Genomic DNA, 27,118 nt, shown 5'->3' on the forward strand with positions numbered 1-27,118 from the left:
CCAGTGATGTGAGATGTTACAATAGAGCAAATCAGGTGAGGGGTATATGGGAATTCTAGTCTATCTTTGTTATTTTCCATAAATCTTAATCTATTCTCTTAAAAAAAAAAAAATCTGGGAGAAGTACAACAGCAATTCCATGCCAGGGAAAGGCCTCTGGGCCTGCTCAGTCCTCTGATGGGTCTGTTTTATTGTAGAGAGGTGTGGGGTCAGGGGTGGGGGGGGATCTGGAAAGGAAGGACGCGTGAGGTCAGGGACTCAGCTATCAAAACATGTCCAAAACGAGAGGACAACATCAGTGGGAAGCCAGTGTCTTACATAAATAAAGAGCAGATATTAAAATATTGCCACCTGAATCCAAGCCACTTTCTCTCCCTTTGACACAGCGAATGACTGAAAGCTTCCAAAAGGAAGTTCCAAAATCTACACTCTCCTCTGCAGGTCAAGGGTAGATAGTATTAACACTCAGTATCTCTTCACAAACAGTCCTATCCGGGACTCCCCAGGGGAGCAGCCAGCAGAGAGCCCAGTGCTCTGAGGCTGCAAATTTGGGGTGGGTAGGCTTTCTCTTCGCCCACCCCACCTTGCCTAGGCCAACAAGGCATGGAGGACTCTGACGCCAGAGCCCCAGAAGTTGGCCTGCCAGGCAAACCCGTGAAACAGGTCCATGAAACACCTGGCAAGTGACTTCTTCCCAGTGTCAGCAGGCCCAAGAGATACTCTGCTCTTCATGGAAAAGGACAGAGAGAAAAGGGGAAAAAACTAATTAGCATATTTAGGGAAAAGAAAGAAGTTCCTAGAACCAGCCTCACAGTAGGAAGCCAACACCAGCAGGACAGGCAGCTCAGAACAGGACCCTGGGTGTAGAACCTGTCCCAAGGCAAGGAGCTCGACGCCAGAGGAACTTTGGAAGGCCCGAGAAGCTGTAGGGACAGAAGAGTCAGCGCTGAGAGGCAGGGGTGGGCAGAAAAGGAAGGAGGGCTAGAAAGGAAAATCAGTTTGGACAAAGACCTGCACTTTACAAAGTGACTTCTGCCATGGCTGCAGAGTTAAAAGAGTGTGTCCTAAGCCAGGACCCTGGTGATGGCCAGGCTGCCCGTGTCACCCACTGGTTCTCTACCTAGGGCTCCCCACCGCCTCCTCTCACCCCCCACCCCAGGGAGCCCCCACTGTCCTTCAGCCACATGGTCTGCTGTACAACCTTGAAGCCTTGAAAATGTCCGCAAGGAGGTAAAGAGGTCTCCCTTACCCTCTGGTTTGACTTCTCCTTGTGTAGCAACTCCAGAATCTCTGGATACAGACCATGCTCCGGCCAGCGGGGGCCCCCTCCCCTGCCTGATGTGCAGCAATGAGATCTCTTCTAGACAAACACCTGCTACACCCAAGCAGTAGCTGCAGAAGGCGAGGGGTTGGCTCTGCACCCTAGACCTTCTGCCAGTGGGCCTAGTATCTGAGGCCCCGGAAAAGCAGCACATAAATTGTAAAACTGAGATCTGGGCAGCGTTTTACCAGGTTTTAATGGGAAAGGAATTTAGGAATCTGATCTTTACTAGATTCTAGATTCTAGGCCACTTTTTAAGAAGTCTTCAAGGATGATCTAGGCACCGAATGAGGTACTTCCTCTCCCTGTAATGGTCCACTGCAGCCCAGCAAACCAGACTCACCCAGATTCCCATCCGGAGGAGGACCTTAGAGGAGAGGAAAACCCTAAGTTCCCTCTTTGTAAATATTCAGAAGCAGCTTTCTACCAGGGAGACAAGGAGACTCAAGTTCATCGAAGGTTGATTCCGTCCAGTAAAGCGTCTTGGAATTACTGAAGGCTATAGCCCAACACCACGTGATTCTTAGAGGATTCTTTGCAGAAAAACAATTGATGGTTCTAACAAGGGGGGTTATGGAGTGGGATGGGTTATGTTCATAAACACAAAACAGTGAGAAGACATTTGTGGAGAGCTAGGAGATGCCGGACGTTACCCCTTGCCCTCAGTCTTAGACATCTTGGGTCATTTATCCATCAGCTGGATTATCAAAAAAAAAAAAAAAAAGTAAACTTCTTCTTCAGTGGAATGCAGTTTACTAAAATATCTTGGATGTAGAAATTGCTTTTGAGAGCACTGAGTGTATACATGAAAAGTCAAGAAGAGGAGGGAGGTACCCTGAAACATAGGCACTGAATCTTTACAAAGTACATGTAAGATCCAAAATTAAACCAGTAATATGGAGTAAAGATACAAACTGATCTGCTAATATAAAACCTGCTTTGGTCCTGGGAAACCCATCTGGACCGAGGCTGAGGTCAATACAGTTCATATGAAAAGAAAGAGCGCATACAGAAGAGAACTCCCAAGAAAGTGTCCTGGATGCAGACTAAGGAGTTTGGGTTTTGTTCTGTCGGAAGTGGGGGACGAAAGAGGCTTTTGAGCAAGGGAGTAATGATCAGATTAATTCACAGAGTCAGGAGTCTCTTTGTGTTCAATTGCCCTCTCTCTTTTCCCTTCCCACAGCATGGCTGGGAAGCATACTTGAACTGGTCTAGGGGCAGAGCAGAGCTTCGAAGGAGCCCCTCCCCAAGGACTTTGCTGGGGGACTTACAGCCCACCTTTCCTGCGAGAACCTCTGAGCCCCTCAGATGAACATCACCACAGACCAGCACCCTTTCCTCTCCCGAGAGACATCAGCACTGCTGGCTGGGATTTATGTGTGCGCGTGTGTGTGCGTGTGTGTGCACACACATGTTCTTTCCTTTCTAGGTCTCCTTTGCTCAGAGCTCTTGACCCACTGCGTGTTAGTGTAGTTTAACTATTACCCAAATAATGTTTTTTTTCTTTCAAGCATTAGGCCACACAGGCAATAGACAAGTTAATCCAAAAAGCAGAACTTAAAACCGGAATCCAGTCTTTGAGGAGTAGAAACCAGTGGGTTTTCTACAAAAAAAATGTGGCCTTAGGTCATTTCAGCAGGAAGTGGAAGTGGGTCTTCATTGGAGGAAAAAGCTCGAGATTACTGAGGTGAAGAGGGTGGCTGCCTCTGTCAGCCGACAGAGAGGCTGAAGGTCAATAACAATAATACATTTCTAATTACCTGGTATCTTCAGGGGGAGTTCAAAGCATTTTACAGGGTGGGGACAGCCCCCCACCATAACAGCAGGGGAGGTGATGGTTTCCCACCTCAGGTAACCACTGTCTGTAAGCTGGCAGGTCCCACCAGGCAGCTCACTCAGGCACCAATGATGGGTCCAGAGGCCTGGCTCTACCCTGTGCCACCACTCAGGTGACAAACCATCTTCATCATCCAATGACTCCTCTGGTGTGCGGGTGTGTCCTCCAGCCTCTCTGTGCTCCACCCTCCCAGCCTGTGTACGTCCCTCCTGCTGTTTCTGTTAAGTTTCTGTAACATCGCCTGTCCCTTTCCATAAAAACAAAAAAAGAAAGAAAAGAAAAAAGAAAACCAAATTGTTTTGTGGACCTCACATGACTGATAAAATGTTTAGGAGGTATGTAAGAAGCGGGCTGTGTAAACCCATCTCTGAGTTGGGAAAGCCTGCGGCCCAGAAAGGCATGGTGTTCCCTAGGCTCTGAGGTTTTATGTTCCAGAGTGGCATTTACAAACCCCTCAGGAGTTCAAGGAAGCATTCTAAGAATAACCATGACCATTCTCTGCAAGAATTGTTTTTTATTTATTTTGATGCTAATTTTAAAAAATGAACATTTTGTGGGGCACCTGGGGGGCTCAGTAGGGGCATCTGCCTTTGGCTCAGGTCATGATCCCAGAGTCCTGGAATTGAGCCCCATGTGGGGCTCGCTGCTCAACAGGTTCTCTGCCTCTTCTGCTTCTTCTCCCCACTCATGCTCTCTTTCGCACTCTCTCTCTCAAATAAATGAACAAAATCTTAAAAAAATAAAATAAAATAAAATAAAAATAACCGTTTTTGTGACATGTGGTTGACTGCCTGACAGCTAAGTGTTGCCGTGGTTTCAGGTACACATTTGTGTTTGTATTTACAATCATGTTATCTGAAGTGCCTGTATTTATCTTCCAATGTAGTGTTCCTCAAACTGGGATGCACAGATACATCTTTAGCATTCATTGGATGCCCCAGTTTGGGAAATAACGCTCTAGAACCCACAGCATTCCAGTGTGATCTGCTGCATGGTGTGGCTGAACCTGAGGAAAGAGCCAGAGAGAAATGCGAGGACTGCAAAAGGGTGGCTCCCGTAGTCAGAGAGGCCAGAGGGGAGGCAATATGAGGTTGTGATCTGGCCTGGGCTGACCTCAGAAGAGGTCAGATGGGGTAGGCAGGGGCATGGTGTTCCAGGGCAGGAGTGAGGCTTGGAAACAGGTGGTGGCAGACTTACAGCTCTGCACAGGCCACCCAGGGGCCAGCCATCACAAGCAGAGGCAGGGCAAAAGGCGGTGGGGAGGGGGAGGGAGGAGGAGGGGGAAGGAGAGATGGGTCCCAGCAAAACAGGCAGAGCCAGCTGTCAATCTAGCAGAACTCAAGAACCCAAGGCCCAGACCCAAGGCATTCGGAGTTATGACTGGGTAGCCCTGGAGGGGCTTCAGAAGAGTGGGCACACACAGGATGCCCAACCCTGGCACCACCCTGCCTGTCCGAGCTGGAGGACACACCCGCACATCAACCAATGATCCAATCAATCCAATCCAATTAATCCAAAGAGGGGTCATTGGGTGATGAAGATGGTTTGTCACCTGAGTGGTGGCACAGGATAGAAACCACGTTTAGGGGGGCACAGTAGTGTGCAGAAGGCTTTCCACCCAGTTCACTCCTCCTCAGGCTTCAGTGATCAGGACTTAAATGCCACTTCTTCTGGGAAGTCCTCCCTGACCCCAGATTCACCTCTCTGACAAACACCCGCAGCACCCTGCCCTTCCCTGTGACCTAGCGGCTTTGTTTTTATAACCAGACCATGAGCATTCTGAGGGCAGGGGCTGTGCCTGTCCGAGTCACTGCTGTATCCCCAGGGCGAGAAATCCAGCAGGGTTCTGCAAGTATTAGTTGATGAAATAAAAACAATGGGGACTCCACGTTTGGTGGATCTGAGCTTCTAGAACACTGTCTGGCTTGGTCAGAAGTGATCTAGACCTGGACACCCTTGCCTGAGGCCACCGTGTCTAAAAACAGAAACAACCCTTGACAGAAACGTTCTGTTGTGTCAGAAGCCTGGACTGTAGGATAATTTTGCAGGCACTCCACATGATCTCCTGATCTGACCATCCAGATAAGGGCCCTCTCCTCTCACTCAAGTCCACACCATTTAAAGCAATGAGCTCTGTCATAGCGGGCAACACGAGGCCACTTGGAGACTTGTCTAAACCTCAGGCACTCCTACTTTTGGAGACCGTGTTCCATATCAAAACTTACTAAGATGTTCTCTCACCTCACCATGAAATATAACGTATTTAACAACATAAGAGCCAAGTTCAGATGGAGATATGAGCTGGAGTCATGTTCCATTTCACAGATGTTCACTTAAATATTTATTAATTTTCATTTCATAGGTTCTTTTTATTTTGAAAAGTTTATATAGTTTTTCAAATCATAAAAGTTTTCATAGGTCTATAAAAAGCTTCTTTATTCATTTATTAGATAAAGTGGTCCTTGGACCACGGCAGCTATGTTTCTTGTCCGGAAACCACCAGACAAGCCCCTATCCTCTGCTGATAGAAGCCAAACTTCTTTACGAGGCTTGGACACATCTACTCAAAGTACAGCATTTGGCAGCCTTCTTATGGATTCTGTAGGCAGAGCAGAAGAAGAACATTCCTGCCTACCAGAAATAAGGGCCGTGTCTATGAGTGGGTGGTGAGCATTAGTTCCCAAATAAGGCATTTGGAATGCAAAACAATCCTCTCAGGCTAGTCATTACACACTGACCACAGTGATGAATCTTTGAAGAATCTAGGAGAAAGAAAACAGGGAGAGTGGTAGGAAGGCGTGAGAAGAGCTAATTTAATAGTATAACTATTAAATTAAGTAAAAAGCTCCCAGGGGCACCTGGGGGAAGTCAGCCTGTTAAGTGTCTGCCTTTCACTCAGGCCATGATCCCAGAGTTCCAGGATCGAGCCCCCCATTGGACTTCCTGCTCAGTGGGGAGTCTACTTCTCCTCCCTCTGCCCCTACAGCACCCCCAGCCTGCTGCTCATGCTCTCTCTCTCTGGCTCTTTCTCTTTCAAATAGATAAAATTAAAAAAAAAAAAAAAAAAAAAAAAGCTCCAGAAGTTCAATTCTAAACTAATAGATCTAATATCCAATTTTATGGAATGGGGAGAGGTAATGAGGAATTTAATATGCTAGGCATTATATATATATGTGTGTGTGTATATATATACATATATATATATATATATATATGTATATATATATATATTTTTTTTTAAGATCTATTTGTTTGTTTATTCAAGAGAAAGCACAAATGGGGAGCAGCAGGCAGAGGGACAGGGAAAAGCAGATTCCCCACTGACCAGGGGGCCTGATGTGGGACTCAATCCCAGGACCCTGAGACTATAGCCCGGGCCAAAGCCAGATGTTTAACCGACTGAGCCACCCAGGGACCCCACTAGGCATTATATGTTAAAAGAGTTTATTTGTTTATTTTAGAGAGCGATTGAGAGTGCAAGTGGGGAGAGAGAAAGAGACAAGCAGACTCTGCAGAGCCCAATGCAGGGCTTCATCCCAGGACCCTGAAATCATGACCTGGGCCGAAACAAGAGTTGCACACAACTGACTGAGCCACCCAGGTGCCTATGCCAGGCATTACATTAAGTCTTCCAGAAAGGTAGGTGCTCTCAGGCTACTCACGTATGTAGATAGAATATGTTTGATTCCCTAATACAATGTGATAGTGTGAATAAAGAACATAAAGCAATAATTATAGGGGAATGGATGAGCAATAATTAATGGGGCTTGAGGAAGCCCAGGAAGATCTCACAGAGACTACGGCTTCTTAAACGGGATCTTAAAGGATGAAAAGAATTTTTCCAGGTGATAAAAGGAGGGAACAAAATCCCAGGAAGAGGAGGCAAAATGAGCAAAGCTATATCGATAAAAAGTAATAATGGTTAACTTTCACTGAGTGCTTTCTATGTCCCAGGTTCTGCTCTAAGTACTTCACAGTTAGTAATTCTCCTCTTAACGCTCTTAGGGTAAGAATGTTCTTCCACTTAATGGCTGAGGAACTGGCGGCATGGGGAGGCTAAGCAATTTTGCCATCAGGCTCTATAGCCCTGATCCTCTACCCCCTCTTCTAGGACCCACACAGGTATGGGGGGTAAAGGGGAACAAAGAGAGGGTAGAAGGGGGAAGCAAGGAGTGCAGTTGAGGGGATACAGGCTCCTTGGCTGAGGCTGGGGAACTAGAAGATGAGACTGAAAACAGACCTTGGACCAGTCTGGGAGTACCCTCTATACCATGTTAGGATTTGGCTTTTACCCCACAGGCCTTTCTTGGAGTGTGTGTGGGGGGTGGCTCTGGATCCCCTGCATGAAAAGCACCTTGAGCTTGTGAAAATGCAGATTCTAGGCTTGGCCCCAGACCTGCTGAAGCTGAAGCTCTGGGATGGAGCCTGACAATCTGAATTTTAAAAAGCTCCCAAGTTGGGGGGGGGGGCACCTGGGTGGCTCAGGTCATGATCCGGGGTCCTGGAATCGAGCCCGGTTCGGCGGGGAACCTGCTTCCCTTCCTCTCTCTCTGCCTGCCTCTCTGCCTACTTGTGGTCTCTGTCTGTCAAATAAATAATAAATAAAATCTTAAAAAAATAAATAAATAAAAAGCTCCCTGGGTAGGTCAAGTCAGAGAACCCCAGCTGCAGGTCACGTGGACGTATGGCCGTTTGTCAGCTGGGGGTTAAGTGATCTGATGCGCTTTACACAAAGCAAAGTTTAAGTCATGGATGAGTTGGTGAGGGCAGAGCCTCGAAGCAGAAGATCAACCAAGAGCCCGCTGTCCTCTTCAGCCACATGAGAGCCTGGGACGAAAGGGGCATCAGACGTGTTTCAGTGACAGCATGACAAAGACCTGGGGATCAGACTGGAGAGTAAGGTATGACCAATTAATTAATGGTGACGTTTCTGCCATGATGGAGAGAGCACAGACTTGGATTTAGAAGACTCAGGTTCAGAATTCAAGCCCTGGCACCTGCCAGCCATTAGACAGCCATGGGAGGTCCCACTCAGCCGTGGGACCTGAGTTTTCTCATCCCCCAATAGGGACACTATTAGCCACCTCGTAGTCCTGTTGTGAGGACTGAGTGACATGCTCTAAGGAAATAGACACATTCCTGACACTTGAGACTTTTCACACTCATCTACAGAAAGACTAAAAATGAAATGAAATCGAGGGAAAAACTTGTCTAAGGAATACCCCCTAAGCCACCCTGTGGGAACCCACCCTGAGCATCCTCAGTGGGGGTGGGGTGTGTGGGATGGAGCTGTGCTTAGCCCTCCCTCCACTGCTGGTCTCCGTGCCAAGGATGAGCTGAACTGGGAAGGAATGTGCTGAGGCTGAGCAGACCTGGCCGCAGGTCAGAGATGAGTCTACGCCTGGCACCGGCGTCGTCCATGGCCGCTAACAGCTTCTCTGACGGCATGCCCATGAGGTCCCTCACCAGAGGGCTGGGCAGGCCAGGGCAGAACCAGTGGCCAAGTCCAGGAATACCAGATGGAAGACTCTGGTGGGAAAAGCGTCAGCTGGGGGAGCATCTGTAGCCCTACAGAAGCTGTCCAGAGTCAGGCAACGAGATACAGGTTTAGGGCTAGAGCTGCTAGATAAAAGATCTCATGTAATCCTTATACTGAAACATTATTCATCATTTATCTGAAACTCAAATTTAACCACAGGTCCTGTATTTTGATTTGGTAAATCCAGCATCCTTAGTTAGGACCCTTCAGGTCTACACAGGTTGACACTGGAGCCAGTCCCAAAGAATAGGACCCACGAGACAATGGGTGGGGGGTGAAAAGGGATGGGGGAGGTGGGCTTTGGCTCTCTGCTCTGAGGGTGACATGCCTCCTTGCCCCCCTCATCCAGGAGACTGGTGGGTCTAGATGTGGCACTGCCTCTAACCTGGAATTCTGACCTTGACCTGCCTGCCAAACACTGAACTACTTTCTTTCTCATCATACATGTTAAGCTCCCAGATCTGGTTCCTGGGTTTCCAGCTCTCTGACTGTGAGCTGAACTCCCCTTCCCCTGGGAACTGGCTCCTTCTGATAAGCATGGCTGTGTGACCACTGGCACATCTGAGGTGATCCCCATTCCAGTTAGAAGAGGTGCTTTCAGAGCCACAGAGAAGCCTGTGAGACGGGAATGGCAGTGGTACCAAGGCTGGGGGGAAATGTGGTTTATGACACACAGCAATCAAAGACAGTCATGTGTTAGTGAGTGACATGACTACATGTTCAGCTCGCCCAAGTTTGGTGTCCTGGATATTTTTATACACCCAGTAATGACTAAAATCTTTATGCTTTGATCTTTTAATACTGTTACAGCCTTCTAAAAATTAAAAAAAAAAAAAAGACTAAAAATGTATACTGTGCCATCTTTGACTCAGTTAACCTTGCCAATAGAAAATTAGCCTCTCAGCCTGAGGCAAGGCCAGCTTCATGGATGTGACTGGTACAGGGCTCCGAGCTCATGAAGAACCCATGTTTAGCCTCATGCTCTGCCATTACCATCTTGCAATTCTGAATGCCCCATTTTTTTCACTTTGTGCTGAGCCTCACATACTATGTCCTTCACCCTGCCCTTAGGCATGATGGGAGAGCCAGAAATGGAGTTCAGCACATGCAGGATGAAAAAAGTTTCTGAAACTCCAGCCTTGAAAACCCTACACTTGTGATGGGGTGGCACGAAATCATAAATAGGAAGGCATTTTCATCGCTGGAGGAAAGTCAAATCAAATCATATCAGGCAGGTATCCTGTCCCCTGGAAGGTGGCTCGTTGCTACAGGACATAGTGACAATAGCTTTCAGGCCTAGGAAAGTCAGCATACCCACAAAGATGCTCTTTCCCACAGACACAGACATAAAGAAAGTTAAGAGTGCACTGTGGGAAGGGGGCCTTCCCGCCAGGGCTGTGACCCGGGCCATCCATTTCAATCCCACAGAGCACAACCTCTAAATCCACAGCCAAGATCTCCCCAACTCCCGCCAACCCATCAGGGCTAGGATGCCCTCCCCTAGAGGACTCAGTCAGTGGGCCCTGAGTCCCTGCTCCTGGGACTTCCAGCAAGGTTCAGGGGACCATGAGTCAGAAGAGGGTATTTGGGTCTGTTCCCCTACTCACTCAGCACTCCTTTCCTTCTTTTGGCTTTCTGCTCAGTCCTCCCCCCTCCCAACACTCCTCCCCATCCCATGCCCAGTACCCTTTCAGGCTGGAAAATCCTGATGCATCTGGGTTCCCACAGGATCAGTGGCTCAGTGGAGTGGAGGTCAGGGAGGGGATGGCCTTTCCCATCCTTTTTGTTCTAGTTCAGCAGTTATCTTTGCTATCTTAGGTGATAGGCATTAGGGGCTGGCTGCCAAGCCGTGAAGCCAAGTGGGAAATTCAGTAGAGCGGGCTTTTTGTTTATTTCCAATAGGAAGTTAGGAATTACCCGAGAGCAAGGGCTGTGTTTCCAGCTGACAGCCTTGTGTTCAGCCTGGGATAAAAGTGCTCCTGCTGACTTCCTCATCCTCTGCCACCAGCCTGATTGATAACAGCTGCAGATGACCCTGGGTAGAGCTTGGCTTTTTGCCTGCTCGTCTCCATTCAAGAGTCCTTGCTTGGCCGCCATCAAGTGACCAGCGCCCAAATCTGCCAGATGGCGTCAGACAACATGCTCACCAGAGTCAGAGGTAATTCAAGATCCTGTTACTGGAAGGAGTTCTCAGACTGTCACTTAGTGTGGGGCTGGTGGCTGAGCCTCACATCCCGCCAACATCCCAGTGACAACAATGGCAGCACGGCCCAGACTAAGCAGCTTGCAACTTGGGAGGACGAGCCAAATACTAATAGCTGATATTACTAATAAATCCTGACACCTCCATGGAAACACTACAGTGTGGCATTAAGAGCGTCAGTTCAGGTTAGGCCGCCCAGATTTGAAGCCTCCCTGTGGCATTTGTCAACCCTGTGACCTAACGTCTCTGTGCCTCAGCTTCCTCATCAGTAAAATGGGGCTAATGAAAGTGCCTGCTTCATAAAGTCGTTGTGAGGATCAAATGTGTTCATATTCATAAAATACTCAGAACGATGCCTGGCACATAAGGAATGCTTAATAACTGTCTACTATTATTATCATTATCATCATCATCATCATCCTCACAATAACACTAGAAGGAATGCATGTTGGAAGGTTAAAAACTAGCTTCAAAGAGGTTCTATTACTTGTCCAGGTGACATAGATGGCAAATGATAGAGCCCTGACTTCATTCACATCCTGTGTGCCAATGTCCACGCCACCGTGGTGCCTCCATGCAGGGAGGTGAATGGGGAGAGGTGCTCAGGTCTGGCATCTCTAACCAACATTCCCAACCCCAAATATGTCCTTTTGAGGTTACCCAGGGCACTGGAGAAAGGAAGGTGGATGGGTCCAGGGTGTCAGAATGAAGACCTCTCCTTGGAAGAATAATCTGCCAACCAGAAGACTATAGGAATGGAAGGAATTAAGGCAAGGACCCTGGACTTGTCCCATAGTCCCTCCCGCTATAATTTAAGGAGCTCCTTAGAGTGAAATCCAGCAAACATAGTTGCTCCAAGTAACCACCCAAACCTGGTCTTTTGCAGTCTCTGGGAGAAAGTGGAAGGCTATAGTTTAAAGCAAAAGGCACTCTTGATTGCTATGGCTCACAAGGTGCTAATGGGTTCTAATAATCTCCAAATCTCCGTTAAGTGTTCTTCACACTGGGCTGTGATTAAAACCTCTATTCCTCGGGGGACCCTGTAAGCATCTCTCCATCTGCCAGGTTCCATTTTCTCTAATTGGCTTGGGCGCCTGGGCCTGCTTAAATAGAATTTAGACCTATTAGGAGCAGTATGCCATACACACAGGTCCAATCCTTGCTAGCTACTTTTGGTGACAGAAACTCTTCCCCGCACTGAATTAGGCTGAGAATAGAATCACAGAAACTAAAATTCTCTGGTGTTTAAAAACACTGACAAAGCCATCCCAGGTTTCTGCTGAAGTACACCATTTTACAAATTGAAACAGGGAGCTTTTTTGGTCAACCTACTATTTAGAAAACAAACAAACAACGAAACATGCATATAACTATTTCAGAAATGCTACCACATAGAAGAGAAAACCCGTTGCCAAAATGCCACCATATAAAGAAAGCAATTGAAGAAAAGAGTACTTGTTGAAATGCCACTGACATTCTATCAAGTGGAACTGCAAAGAAAATTAATATCCTGCTTAACTCCACGAGTCTTTTTCCAAATCACTTATTTTTTTAAAAATGCAACCTACTTAATTAAATCATATTTACTGAACCACAGACTATCAAGTTTCCTTATATAAAAATAATAAAAATTATTTCATCAGGTTTTGGTATCAGAAAACTTTGGGGTACTAAATTGAAAATGGTCAGGAGATGACGGGGTTGGGTAACAGAGGACCAGTACTCTTGACATAGGTGTTGGGTTTGTTATTTATTGCTACCCTGCACACTTAGTGGCTTAAAACAATAGCAATCACTGACTGTCTCTCACAATTTCCATGAGCTGAGAATTTGGCTCTGGCTCAGAGCTTCTGAGGAGAGGGTCATCATTGTCCTCCAGGGCTGCATTATCCGAAGGTCATGGTGGCTGCAGGGGCAGCTCCCAGGATGGCTCACTCATTCGGCTGGCGAGTTGGTGTTGGCTGTTGGAAGGTGTTTCAGCTCTTCTCCATGGGCCTCTTCATGGATCGCTTCAGTGTCCTCAAGACATGGCAGCTGCCTTCCCCAGGGGTGAGTCAAGACACTAAGGTGAAAGCCACAGGGCCATTTATGACTTCCAGTGTGGCCTCTACCAGACTCTGTGTGGGCAGAGGCTACACGAAGGTTTGAAGACAAGGGGGCGAGAATCACTGGGGACCCCCTGGGAGGCTGTCCACCACCACCAGTAGCTCTAACACTAACCAGTTTCAAAAAGATTTCTGTGATCTTCCAGTTTCTTCCAAACATTCCTTTGTTCCATTTTCATAACACCCAACTGCATTTATCACCTGACTAAAGGATTCTGCCTTCAGGTACAGATGCACAGAAATTCAGAGCTAAATAGCACTGTAGCAACCACCTACCCCAAGTCCAAATGCCTCTTGAGATTACTTACTAAAATGATAGGTTTAGGTGTTCTCTCCTCTCCAGACTGTAAGCTCCTCGAGGAGAGGAACATGCCTTATTTTGATGCATTCCCAGTGCCCAGCACAAAGCCTGTAACGTAGGGGTACCCCTCGAACGTTGACCCCAGTGTTTTGACTCACCTCAGTTGAATCATTTCATTCTCTGGAGCTGCTCCCATTTGTATTGGACTGGTGATTTTTAAGCAAGCCACTTGCCACTTTGTCGATGTGAAGAGCCTTTTCCCCCAGAGGAACGTGGTCATGTGGCTTGATAGCTTTTCATCCCTGCCTGGAAGCATATCCTTTTGGTTTGGGATAGAGACAGTCCATGGGCTCATGTACCATAGAAGCAGACCAGCCTGTAGTAGACCCTTGAAAGACAATGGTGGAATAAACTGTCATTCTGGGTCCTGTCTTTGAGCCAAGACCTGTTCAAGTATGCTTCCCAGCCATGCTGTGGGAAGGGAAAAGAGAGAGGACAACTGAACACAAAGAGACCCCTGACTCTGTGAATTAAATCTGAGCATTACTCCCTTGCTCAAAAGCCCCTTTCGTCCCGCACTTCCGACAGAACAAAACCCAAATTCCTTAGTCTGTATCCAGGACACTTTCCCTTTCATGGACTCCTTGCACCAGATAGGCATGCTGGCTCTATCCTGTCCAGAGCTGTTTTCTTTGCCCCTCACAATCCTTGGCCCCTTTGTAGCCAGCACCCTCCAAAGACCTCTCACACTGAGTGTAAGTTGTTTCGGAAGTTGTACTCCAAAGAAACACTTGAAATTAAAACTATTTACCAAGATCCATTTTAACAAATTATGCTGGGTAATTTTTCTTAAAACATTTCCTCTAGTAGAGAATGGGAAATAGATGGTAAATGAATTACTTGTGCCTTCTTGGGGTTTTATGTGATGTGCTAAATCACACTAGAGAGAAAACTGAGCCCAGGAGAAAGAGAGAGCTATCTGGTTGTCCTGTCAACGATTCCAACTACACCTTTAGTCTCATGTATCACTGTTCCTACTTCTCTGGAGCATAGAGACTGCACTGGGAGCCTCATTAAAATTCAGTCCTGTCTATCCAATCAGCCCCTTTCATGGTTAAAAGATGGGCCATAAAGGGAAAGTGCTAATACTGCTTTTCCAGAGGCACCTGTCTGATGCAGATCCAAGCAGGCAGTGTTTTCCCAGGTTGACTCCTTTGTTTGGAAAATGTTCGGAGACTTTGCTGAGAGCAGTCAATCACCCAGGAAGTACAGACAAGCCCATTCCTACCAAGTTACCCCTAAGTACACTGACCTCATTATTTGCCCATAAATGTGAACTGATATTTATTTAACGTGTCTATTTGTAGAGAGATTGCTGATTGGTCTGTGTGCCTGTCATCTGTCTGTCTACATTGTTATTGTCTGTTTCTTAAAAAAAGAGGGTGAAGGCTGAATGGTACAATATTACCTAACAGGCACTGGGATACAGAGTGGGAGGTGACAGAAAGTGCAGGGAAAACCTACAGATCTCACCTGGCCAGGCCTGATTAACCAGACCTGAGAGGTAGCAGGCTAGAATACCCCCAGCCCCTGCATCGTCCATCACAGCCACCCAGAGCTGTCACTTCCACGATGTTGCCTCCTGTTAGGTAGGCATTTTTCCCCCTGCTTTACAGATTACAAGAGCCCTGGCTTGGAGTGGGAGGAGGGTCTTGGTCACATCAGAACTTTATAGAAAAATCATTTATTCCTAGTGGAGCTCAACTGCAGGGCCTGCTCTAGGTAAAGCCTGAAGTTGGTGGAGGTGAGTTCTGATCTCCTGCTCAGGACATGCGCAAACAGGGGTAAATATCCCTGAAACCAGCTGATCTCCAGGGTAGGTACTGAAAAGAGCACTGTCCCTCTAGTAGTGGCACTCTATGTGAGCAACAAGTGAGTATGGGTGACAACGTTGAATGCTCCCTTGGCTCTCCCCATCACATCGGACAGGCCACCCACCTGCTGTGTATGTGACAGACGCTGACCCCTCTACACATTGGGGACCAGGATTTGAAAAGAGCCCCCCTCGAGAAATCAAGCAGCACACCGGGGCTTCCCTCTAAGCTCTCTCTTAGGTACCTCCTTTGTAACCTTCATTCTCTTCCACCATATTGGCCATAAAGGAAGCCAAGCCTGAGACAGAAGCCAGCCCTCCCATTCCTACAAAACCCCTATCCCACAGGCCCTGGCCCAGCCCTCCCAGACCTCTCTCACTGACATGATTTATTGCTTTCATTAAACAGGATGCTCAGCTCAGTTCAACGGATTTCATGTCTTCCCTATGAGGAAACCCCCTTAGGAATCAAGCTGACATGGTGTCTGAAAGAAGAAAGAAGCTATGAATGAAAGCAAACTGCACGGTCTACCTTTCCCCTCCAGGGCCTTCTCTAACTTGACTGAGCTGGGCCAAGACCCAAAGGCATTTCTTTTTAACTTAATTATTTCCAGGGAACCATAGCTAGAAATCAGGCACACACATGTCTGCCCCCCATGGCAGGTACACTCTTGTTGGACAGCTGGGGTCCTGGGGGATCAGAAGTCTTATGGGTGATGGCAGCTCTCTTCCCCACACACAGATGCTTTTAGACAGCCAGTGATGAAAGGTCTCTTAGGTGGAGCCCACCGTGGGGGCTGAAGCAGACTCCCCTGCTGGCCCTGCTGGTATGTGGGGCAGAGGGGGGATGCTGCCAGCTTGGCCATGCTTCCCCAGGGCTGGCAGTCAGATTCCGTCTCTTTCTGCCTCCAAGGATTTAGGCACTTTGATGACAGATAATTTCACCCTGCCCCAAATGATCAGAGCCTTTGTCAACAGCATCAGCATGGGAAGCCGGGTGGCCTTCGGCTCAGCTGTTTCCAGAACTGCTTCGTCATAGGCTTTTCTGGTTATTCACAAATTACTACACATGGTCTTCTCAGGCTAGAATCTTTCATGCGATTTAAAGGTGCGTGATAAAGATGCGTTTGTCTCCCACGCCTCCAATACTTCTTCCCCCTGAGTCTCCCGCAGTCCTAGCACAATCAGACAAACATCCCATAGTCTCTTACTACTTGATGGGCAGAGAAAAGGGCCCTGGGTCCCTGTGTTGTCTCTTCCAGGTGTTTATAACTATGTGTTGCCTCACTCATTTGTTCATTTCCCACCTAAAAATAAGGCCATTCACATATTTTATGCCTAGGGGCATATGTAATAATGTAAGTGAAACTATCTAGAATTCCTCAGAAGGTAGAAGCTTTTATTCACTCACCCAATACTAACTGGGTGACCCTAGAGGCCGATGAAGGATTTGGAGTGACTGAAGGCCACTACTGTAACGATATTTCAGCAAAGTTCTGATGCTCGCCTCGGGTTCTGTGGCTCAGCTCTCAGATCTGTTAAGTGTGTTGGGTAGGAGGATACAGACAGCATCCAGCCTGCTGAGTCTCCCAGGACAGGCCCGGAAGGCTCAGCCACCAGCCCAATTGCCACAGGAGCCTGGGCGGAGGGTCATTCCTGTCCCAGAGCTGGAAAGGGAGGCTCCTGGCTGAGATGCTACCAGCTCATGCTCAGACGCAGTCTCTCCCTCCCTCACGCTCTGTCAGGATGCCTTTTGTGGAGAACATGTACAAACACTAGATGTAACATTTGAGACTCCATGGTCTTAATCCCTGAAGAAGAAGGACTGCATGGGTAGTTTAGAATCTTAAAAAGAACACTAATACCCTTTGCTCAGCACAGCAACTTTCTCAAAGCAACAGAAAAGGAGAGGCCATTACTAAATTGGTTCTCCCCACATCCCGCAGGCTCCCTCGGGGAGCACAGGGCTGGCCTAGCACGTACACCTATAAATATACTTGAGGTGCTCCAGGCTCAAAACCCCAAATCCACACCCTCCCACTCTGCGCCACTCCTTAGTTTCGACTTTCTTTTTCTTTGTTCTTCCCACCCCAGCTAAACTTCTCGAGAAAGGGCCGTCTACAGGGTCCTGCTAACAGAACACACACTCCCACTTGCCCTTGAAAGTGCTCTCCCCCAGGCCACTAGCTGCCTCCCAATCGTCCAACGCAATGGCTGTTCAGTCCTGCTCACAGCCCTTTCTCCCCAAAGCTTCTGCAACACTGCACCCTCTTACTTTTCTCAATCTCCTTTTAGCTTTGGGTTCTTCCTTCTTGGTTTCCTTTACTGACTTTTTACCTCTTCTTCTTTAAATAATGATTTTCCCCAGGCATGTGATCTGAGCTCTGGCAAATAGATGTCCTCGGAACCTACCTTTGAGAAGGGAGTCAGGCTCAGAAAGGCATGGTCTGGTGGGCCCCATTCTGCTGAGGACAGATGTTGTTATGTCTAAGTCCTAGAGGTCATGCATAGGGTTCAGTAGTTCAAGCTGTGGTCCTCTGCCCAGTGGGAGACTGCCCTCTGCTTTCCACAACAATCCTTCTCTTGAGTTGCTCTTGAGTTGTATTATATCATCACACGTGCCAGCCTTGCCACGATCTTCACCCTGTATCTTGACTGAGCCTCCTAAATACCCCTCATTTTTGTCTCCTGCTGTGTTCCAGAACCACCGCATGAGCATAGGATCTCATTAGCTCTCACCTGCACCATGAAAACAGCCTCCAAATGAGTTTCTCTGCCTCTTACCTCATCCCTTCCAATAGAATTTACACGGCTGCCAGGGTGGTCTTTCCCAGATATAAGCTTAACTCTGTTGTGCCCATATTAAAACCTTCCAGTAGTTCCTTACTGCTTTCAGGATAAAATCCAAACCCTGTTACAAGACATCCAGGTTCCATCCCCCAATGCCACCCCACAGACCCATGCTCCAGCCATGCCCAGCTGCTGTGTCTCCTGCCCCTGCCATGCTGAGTTGTACATTGAGGCACCTGCTCACTGCCATCCCGGACTGCCCACTGCCATCCCGGAAGCTCCTGCCTGCTCCAGTCTCCCCCCCCACCAGCAGTGATGACCCATCAGATGCCTGGTGGTCACTGGAAGGCATTCACACCTTAAGAGAATGCAAATGCCTGTTTCGCTGAGTCCTCCGTCCAGTGTCCTGGAACAAAAGGAACTTGGGAACTTCCTTTTCCTCCTCCCTTCCTAACCCATTCGTTTATTTCCCCAGCACATAGGACCACTCAATGTTAGCTACTGTGCTAGGTGCCAGGGAGGAAGAGTCGACCATCCTCATGGAGCACAGGGCCAGCTGAACCCCCACTGTCTTAGGCTGGCCTACTTGCCTGGGTTTTCTGCGCCATCTCCTGAATTCCCCTCCTGTCCCCCTCCTCACCCTTAATGGCCAGCTCCCACCTCCATCTTTCCTCTCTGCTCACAGAGGGTGGCATCCTAACTTCCCCTCTTTTCCTCTACCTGGCTTACTTCCATTTCTAACTCTGTCTTCCACCCATCTCTGAAAACTGCCTCCTCCTAGAGCCCTTTGGTGCTGTGCCCAACTCCATTCCTTGGACCAGAGGCCTTGACTATCAATGCCATTCTAGGCTGACCTGGAGTTGGCCACACTCAATGACCTCCTGTCTTTAATTTTTGGCTCTTCTGTATGGGGAAGAGTAGCTCCTTGGATCACCACCACTCTCAACCCCTCATTTACACCCCACTGTTGTTCACTTCTCTCTTCATTGGGTTACTACAAGCCTTGCTAGTTATAATTCCCCCTTCCCTCATGGTTTCTATGTCTGGAAAATTGTACTCTTCTTTCAGACTGTGGAAAAGTTGTCTCCTTTGAAATACCCTACCTTGCCCCTTCATTTCCTGTACATTGTCTTTGAGGTATGCTCAAAGTTGGCTAACCCAACTCAACTGTACTTCTGACTTCCCACTCAACTGCAAACTCCAGGATTCTGGGTCTGTGTCTTAAAGCATTACTGTACCCTTGTGTCTGGCCCACTATGTGACATAGAAGAGGATGTAAATATAAATGCAGTGAATATAAGGAGAAAATTCCAACCCCACATTGAATTCATGTCTCTAAATTAGATGACCTTCCCCATGTTCCCATGACTATCAACGGCATGTAAGTATTTATGCAAGGAGCAGGGAAAGCAAACAGCAATGCTAGCCTTCTCAGTCCTAGCTTCTAAACCTTACCCACCTTCCATTTCTCCTTTCCCCTTCACTCAGTAGCAAAATCGAATAACTGGCTCTCTGGGAGAAAAGCCCTGTTTTGTTATGTCGTCCATTTTTCCATGGTGTAAATACTCCCATCCTCGCTGACAGCAGCCTGCCCACCTGATGGCGCTAATCGTAGAGCTGGGAAGAGACGTGCATAATGACTCACAGGAAGTAGCACTAGGAGCCAGCTCCAGCCACCACCACCTGCCCTACTCACCCCAATCAGTTCCCAGACCAGTGATCCCTCCCTGTGCCCCAACCTCAAGACACTTCCTCATCTCTTCATGCCTTCTTCCCACACCACACCTTTTCTCCAGGGAAATCTGTCTTCCCAGTGGTATAGTTTCCATTGCACGGGTTTTCCTGTGGCTGTTCTAACAAACTGCCATAGACCTAATGGCTTAAAACAACACAAATGTATTCTCTCGTATTCTGGAGGCTGGAAGTTTGAGATCGGTTTCACAGTATGAAATCAAGGTGTTGGCAGGGCCATGTTCTTTCTGGCAGAATCTGTTCCTTGTCTCTTCCTGCTTCGGGTGATTGCCAGCATTCCTTGGCTTGTGGTTATAACACTCCAATCCCTGTGTCCCTGTGGCCATACTGCCTTTTCCTCTTCTGTCTGTGTCAAATCTCCCCCTGCCTCTAATATAGACACTTGTGATTGCATTTAAGGCCCTTTCAGATAATACAGGATAATGTCCCCATCTCACAATCCTTAATCATATCCACAAAGACCCTTTCCTTATAAGGTAACCCAACAGGTTCCAGAGATCTTTGGGAGCCATTATTTAACATACCATATTCATTATTCTTAAAATGGCTGTGCCTTAAGAATATGCAATGGGAAAAGGACAGTCTCTTCAACAAAAGGTGTTTGGAAAACTGGATGGCGACTTGCAAAAGAATGATACTGGACCACTTTCTTACACCATACATAAAAATAAGGTCAAAATGGATAAGACCCCTAAATGTGAGCCTGGAAATCATAAAAATCCTTGAAGAGAACACAGGCAGAAATGTCTCTATCATTGATCATAGCAATATCCTTCTAGAAATGTCTCCTGAGGCAAGGGAAACAAAAGCAAAAATAAACTACTGGGACTACATCAAAATGAAAAGCTTCTGCACAGCAAAGGAAATGACCAACAATACTAAAACACAATCTACTGAATGGGAGAAGATATTACAAATGATGCATCCTATAAAGGGTTAGTATCCAAAATATATAAAGAAATTCTACAACTTAAAACCAAAAAACCAAATAACCCAATTTAAAAATGGGCAGAAGACATGAACAGACATTTCTCCAAAGAAGACATCCAGATGACCAACAGACATATGAGAAGATGCTTAGCATCACTTATTATCAAGGAAATGCAAACTGAAACCATAATGAGATATCACCTCACACCTGTCAGAATAACTAACATCAGCAACACAAGAAACAACAGGTATTGGCAGGTATTGGAGAAAAAGTAACCCTTGTACACTGTTGGTAAGAATGTTAACTAGTGCAGCCACTTTGGAAAACAGTATGGAGGTTCCTCAACAAATTAGAAATAGAAACACCATACTATTCAGTAATGTCACTGCTGGGTATTTATCCAAAGAATAGGAAAACACTAATTGGAAAAGATAAACACACACCTATGTTTATTGCAACATTATTTACAATAGTCAAATTGTGGAAGCAGCCACAGTGTTATCGATAGCTGAATGCATACAGAAGATGCGGATCATAAACATACAATGGAGTATGACTCAGCCATAAAAGGAATGAAATCTTGCCATTCACATAACATGGTTGGATCTCAAGGATATAAGTCTAAGTGAAATAAATCAGTCAAGGACAAATACCATACGGTTTCACTTATATGTGGAATTTAAGAACCAAAACAAAAGAACAAAGGGAAAAAAGAGGGAGAGACACAAACCAAAAAAGTAGACTTTTAAGTATAGAGAAAAGACAGGTGGTTACCAGAGGGGAGTTTGGGCAGGAGACGGGGTGGGGGTGGGAGGAGAAATGGGTGAACTAGGTGAAGGAGATTAAGAATACCCTTATCATGGGGCGCCTGGATGGCTCAGTGGGTTAAAGCCTCTGCTTTCGGCTCAGGTCATGATCCCAGGGTCCTGGGATCGAGCCCCCCGGTCCGGCTCTCTGCTCAGCAGGGAGCCTGCTTTCCTTCCTCTCTCTCTGCCTGCCTCTCTGCCTACTTATGATCTCTGTCTGTCAAATAAATTAAAAAAAAAAGAGTACCCTTATCATGATGAACACTGAGTAATACATGGAACTGTTAAATCACTATATTGTACACCTGCAACTAATGAAAACTGTATATTAACTACGTTGAAATTAAAAAAAAAAAAAAAAAAAGACGGGCACCTGGGTGGGTCAGTCAGTTAAGCATATGTGTTCAGCTCAGGTCATGATCCCAGGATCCTGGGATGGAGCCCGTATCAAGTTCCCTGCTCAGTGGGGAACCTGTTTCTCTCTTTCTCTCTCCCTTTGCCCCTCCCCACCCCCGCTTATGCACTCCTCCCTTCCCTCCCTCTCTCTGTCTCAAATAAATAAAATATTAAAAAAAGAAAAAAGGGGTGGGCACCTGGGTGCCTCAGTGGGTTAAGCCTCTGCCTTCGGCTCAGGTCATAATCTTAGGGTCCTGGGATCGAGCCCAGCATCGGGCTCTCCTCGGCAGGGAGCCTGCTTCCCCCTCTCTCTCTGCCTGCATCTCTGCCTACTTGTGATTTCTCTATCAAATAAATAAATAAAATCTGAAAAAAAAAAAAAAAGAAAAAAACTACCAAACAAATACCTAGGCCTTCCTCTACCAGTGTTGCGCATAGTACTGACTGAGCCAGAATGGAAAGCAAGCCTCAGCTTTCACTCTCACCGGTGTGCCTGTGCATTCTCCCATGCTTTCTCCCACTCACCTGGCCTTTTCCAATCTGTTTGGTGTTCACCTCTGATGGCCCCTCAGCCATTAATAATCTCAATTTCCTGATGACAGTTTTTTGACTCACAACAAGTAACAGGTTAGCTTTCCAAAGAAAAACAAATGTGGAGTTATTTTAATGGTTAGATAACTCACTGAATATTAGCTTGTGAGTGCGCTGTGTCTACACTGGTGTGTGTGTGTGTGTGTGTGTGTGTGTGGCCTATGTCCTTCATCAGAACAGTTCTACAGAATGTGGAGAAGATAAAGACATGGCTCAATCAATCCCAAGGAAATGCTGATCAATGGCAGTAAATTATGTCAAGAACATATCTCTTTGGGGACTAGATATAATGGTCTCATAAGTGGCTCACTCATAAATGTTCTAGAATGTGTCATCACTAAAGTAACAGGAAACAAAGTAGGTTAATGGAATCTCCAAAGTGGACATTTCAATAATAGAAAACCAAAAATTTCTAAAAATCAGATTCCTTAACAGTGACTTGGAAACCACATGATATAGGTTGGCCACACCTTAAGAAAATCCAATTTCTAGAAACCCAAATTTATAAGAATGAAATTAGGAAGTACATTTTCACAGGAGTCTTTTACCAGGAAATGCTTCATTCTTATAAAACTCCTGAGTCAATTAAAATAGACCACGCAAAAATGTTTAATTTTCACTCACCAAATCAGGACCACAAGTATTGAGCAAAGTAAACTGCACCTGCACAAAAGGACTAACTTTATACTCATGAAAATCCTCGTTTTTGGTATTTACTTGTTCAGTGAGTCATCTGTTTAAAGGTGATCTTGATTTTATGCTTCTGCTTTGGTTAGAATGTTTCAGCTTAAAAGATATGTAATAAATGGGGTTTGCTTATCTTAAGATGAGACACCAGAATTGGTCTCAATTGAAAGAATTTGTACTCCAATTGAGCAAAGATTTTTCTTTCAACTCTCCTTTGATGCTTGGCACTGAAACAAAAAATCTAAAATTAGCTGCTTTCGGAAGCCAGGTGTGGGTTAAGTGGAAGCAATTCAGTTTGCCCCAGGAAGTCATAGAAATTGTTGCAATAGCAAATAGAGGTCTGGTCAAACTCCTTCCTTTATTAAAGCCAACTTTTCAGGATTCCTCCCTCTGTAAGGAACAGAAAACCACATTGTAGAGCTGAAAGGGACCAGAAAGAGCATCTCATAAAATAATAAATGACTGGCCTCTCTGAGCCTATTATCTGCAAAATGGAGTCATAGTACTTGCCAGCCTTAGAAGTTCTGAGAGGTTTAAGTGAGTGGGGTGTTTGTTTGTTTTTAAGATTTATTTATTTATTTTGAGAGAGTGAGCACATGAGTGCATTAGTGGGGGGAGGGGCAGAGGGAGAGCATCTTCAGGCAAACTGCCCTCTGAGTGTGGATACTGACCAGGGGCTCAATCCCACAATCCATGAGATCATGAAATCAAAAGTCAGACATGTAACTGATGGAGCCACCCGAGCACTCCCAAGTGAGTGGGGTTTTTTGAACTATACACATGAGGCATGCTTTTTTCTTTTCTACTGTCATTTTGTTGGTTTTAAATCATGTCTACGTATTCTTCAATACTCTTCCCATCCATAAATCCCCTCCTTCTGAATATAGACAGGCAACCTTAGAGGCTTGCTTGTAACCAACAGAATATAGCCTGCTTCTGAGGCCTGGTCAGAAAAGGCAACTCAGCTTCCACCTGGTTCTCCTGAGACACTCACTAAAGGAGAAGCTGGGTGCCATATTACAAGTCCAACTATCCTGAGACCATCATGCCAGAGGGGAGCCATATATTGGCAGTCCCAATCTTCAAGTCCGTCCTAGGTCAGGCACCAGACATGTGACGGAGTGAGCCTTCAGATGATTCTAGCCTTCAGCCCTTGAGACACCCTAGATTTCAAACCTTCCCAGTTGATGTTCCAGACATCATGCAATAGGGATGAGCCCTCCTTGTCGTGCCCTTTCGGAATCCCTGACCCAGAGAATCCATAAGTGTAATAAAATGGTTGGTTCTGTTTTGCAACTAAATCTGTGCTATTTGTTACACAGCAATGGTAAAATGAACCACCATCCCAGGTAACAATGATCATAACCACCACAGGAACACCACCAAGCAGTAAAGACTCTGAGCCACGTACACTTGCAAGCACGGTCTACGTTTCCCTTACTTCATCCTGACCAGAACCGGGTGAGGAAGTCATGAGTTTCCCATCTCACCACAAGGAAACAGATGATCAGAGAGGCTAATGATTTAGCTGAGCTCCATAGGGACTAGGTGGTGGGGCCAGGCCAGACACTCAGGTCTGGCCTGACTGCAAAGCCTACCACTGAGCTCTGGCCGGGTCTTCCCACGTGGTGGGTGACAGCCACACTGTCAAGGCAAACCTTTGGATTTCCACCACAAGAGTCTTCCCCTTATGCCCCATCTCTTTGGTTCCTCTAGTTCCTCTCTATTCCCCTTTGTCACCTACAACCCCCTTCTTTCGAGAGATGGAATAAAACTTCTTTATCTTTTTAACTTGGTCAACTTTCAGACTGGCCTGGAAGGGAGGTTTCTAGCATTTTGCTGGCAGCCATTATGCCTATTCTTAATGCTGAAACAGCCTTGTAGCCTTACCTCTGTGTGTGTGTGTGTGTGTGTGTGTGTGTGTGTGTGTGTGTGTTTTGCCTTATAAGCCAAGCCCATCAGATCTAGTTTTTCTGAGCTGCTGAGAGAAAATAACAATTTACAGAGCAACCTGTTCACACATCCTAATCTTAAAAACATGTTGTGTGACCCATTTGCTCTTGGCCCCCTGAGCCATTAGCACACTTGAGACAAATTATCTAGAGGGTTCTCCACACATTGGTGCCAGCTCTTCTGGCCGTCAGCCTCCAGACTGCTCCCACACAAGGGTGTGTGGCTCGGGCGGCTGCTCTGGCAGGCCTTCCCCAGCGAGAAGGGAAAACCCACACCAGCTTTGGCCTCGATACCCACAGATTCCTTGAATCTGCAGATCCGCCCAAAGGCCCTAGGGGAAAACATTTGTCTTTGAATGTCTTTAGGAACAGCACCCAGAATGCACCTCTTTGCCATGTATTTAAAGATCTACTCTGGCTTTTCACAGGTATTCTTGGAACACTACCCCCTGCATGCTCAGTTGGGTCAGCCCTCCCCAAGCACAAACCTTAGGCACCTCTCGCTGGCAAGAGGCCACCCTCTCTTCAAAGGCAGACATGAAAGAAGGTAGGCACTTACTTTTCCACTTCAAACGGTCAGTCCCGCGGAGTGTGAAGGGAGCTGGCTCATTTGTCCTAGCAGAAAAATCCCCTGTAGAGGTCACATGACTGCTGTGCTCCTAAAAAAGGCCATGCCCAACCAGCTAGCGCCTTGGAATGCAGAATGGCCCCAGAGCTCGTGTGTGGAGAGCTGGGAGGTTTTCTCCTACTCAAGTCAGCCTCGAGCATCTACCGTGTGTCGGACGTTGGCATTACTAAGTGAGACACATACGACAAATTCCTGCCCTCACTCATGGATGAGGACATTGGTCCTCAGTTGACATCTAGGTATACCAGTTAGCTGATGTCACAGGTATTTCGTTATTGATCATAGGAAGTACCAAAGATTTGAATGAAGAGCGGAGCTGTGGTTATAGATGCAAGATTGTTACTTTCACTTGTCTCAAAAGGAAAAAACCCTGGAAAGGGGCAAAATGGTGAATGTCACACTTGGAGTGTCATCTGTTTTATGTCTTGAGGGGAAAGGCTGAGAACTGCCCTGAGTCCAATGATGGCAGGTTGTGGGCCTGCTACACATGCAGCCACACTCTGCACAACCAACAAACTAGCCTCCTCTATCCTTTCCCATAGAGAATGGACCACTAGCCATAGATTCAGAAGTGGTCAAAGCAAAAGAAATGGTTATCTTCTGACTCCGGCAAGATTTTGTTCACTTGTGGTTTGTTTAGGAAAAGACTAGTTAGTGTACTAGTTGTGGCTGTGGTGATTTGTTACTCTGACCACCACCTCTCTAGTTGATCTCTTACAGGTGACCCCTGACCAGCCAGGTGGTAAATCTGTGCTAAGTCAATCTCTTCAGTAAGAATGATGCTGTTTATTTCCATAGTGCTTTAAACTTACAGAACATTTTCAGGTCCATTGGCTCTGGTCAGTTCAAGTTGAAGATACTCTGAAGTAGGTGTTATCTATACATGAAGAAATAATCTTTGAGAGGTCTTGCTCCAAGTCCATGGTAGTTGAGTGACAGCTGAGATTCAAACCCAGATCTATTTCCATACTGTGTTTCACGTATTTACCCCAGTTACATTACCCCCAGCCTCAGGCGCGTGAGGAACGGAGGTGCAGCTATGTCTTTGCTAAAACATCTACAATGAACAGCTGCTGGTTTCATAGTGTCAGATGGAGGTTTTACCAGCTCCTGGAGGCCTGTTTCTCCATAGTGGGGATACATCAACCTCTCTCTGCCTGGCCTATCTTCTTGGTTTCATCTGGTGAGGCAGCCCTCCCATAGAATTTCCTCCGCTTTAGGGACACATACACCTCCCCCCATACCCGCACATTCACGACTATTCCAGACATGGCAGAGGGGAGGGGAGAGTACTTCCCCCTTAGAGCTTTAACAGGCCATTCAAATCACAGGTCCAAGAGCCTGAGAGCCTACAAGGCTTACTTCCTGCTCCTGGAAGGCCAGACCCCTGCCAGCTAACATGCTCA

At 46.7% G+C, this 27,118-nt stretch overlaps 1 long non-coding RNA gene across 1 annotated transcript; it reads right to left on the reverse strand.

The window, feature by feature from the left end:
• Positions 1-12,647: 12,647 nt before the first annotated feature.
• LOC132002178 (uncharacterized) lies at positions 12,648-25,717 on the reverse strand. Its single transcript, XR_009399763.1, has 3 exons — positions 25,644-25,717; positions 13,465-13,694; positions 12,648-12,962 (listed from the first exon to the last, which is right to left on the reverse strand). It is a non-coding gene; the product is annotated as an uncharacterized LOC132002178 (long non-coding RNA).
• Between the last annotated feature and the right edge of the window lie 1,401 nt (positions 25,718-27,118).

This window comes from Mustela nigripes, chromosome 14, assembly GCF_022355385.1.
Source record: "Mustela nigripes isolate SB6536 chromosome 14, MUSNIG.SB6536, whole genome shotgun sequence".
In the NCBI taxonomy this organism is placed as follows: Eukaryota; Metazoa; Chordata; class Mammalia; order Carnivora; family Mustelidae; genus Mustela; species Mustela nigripes.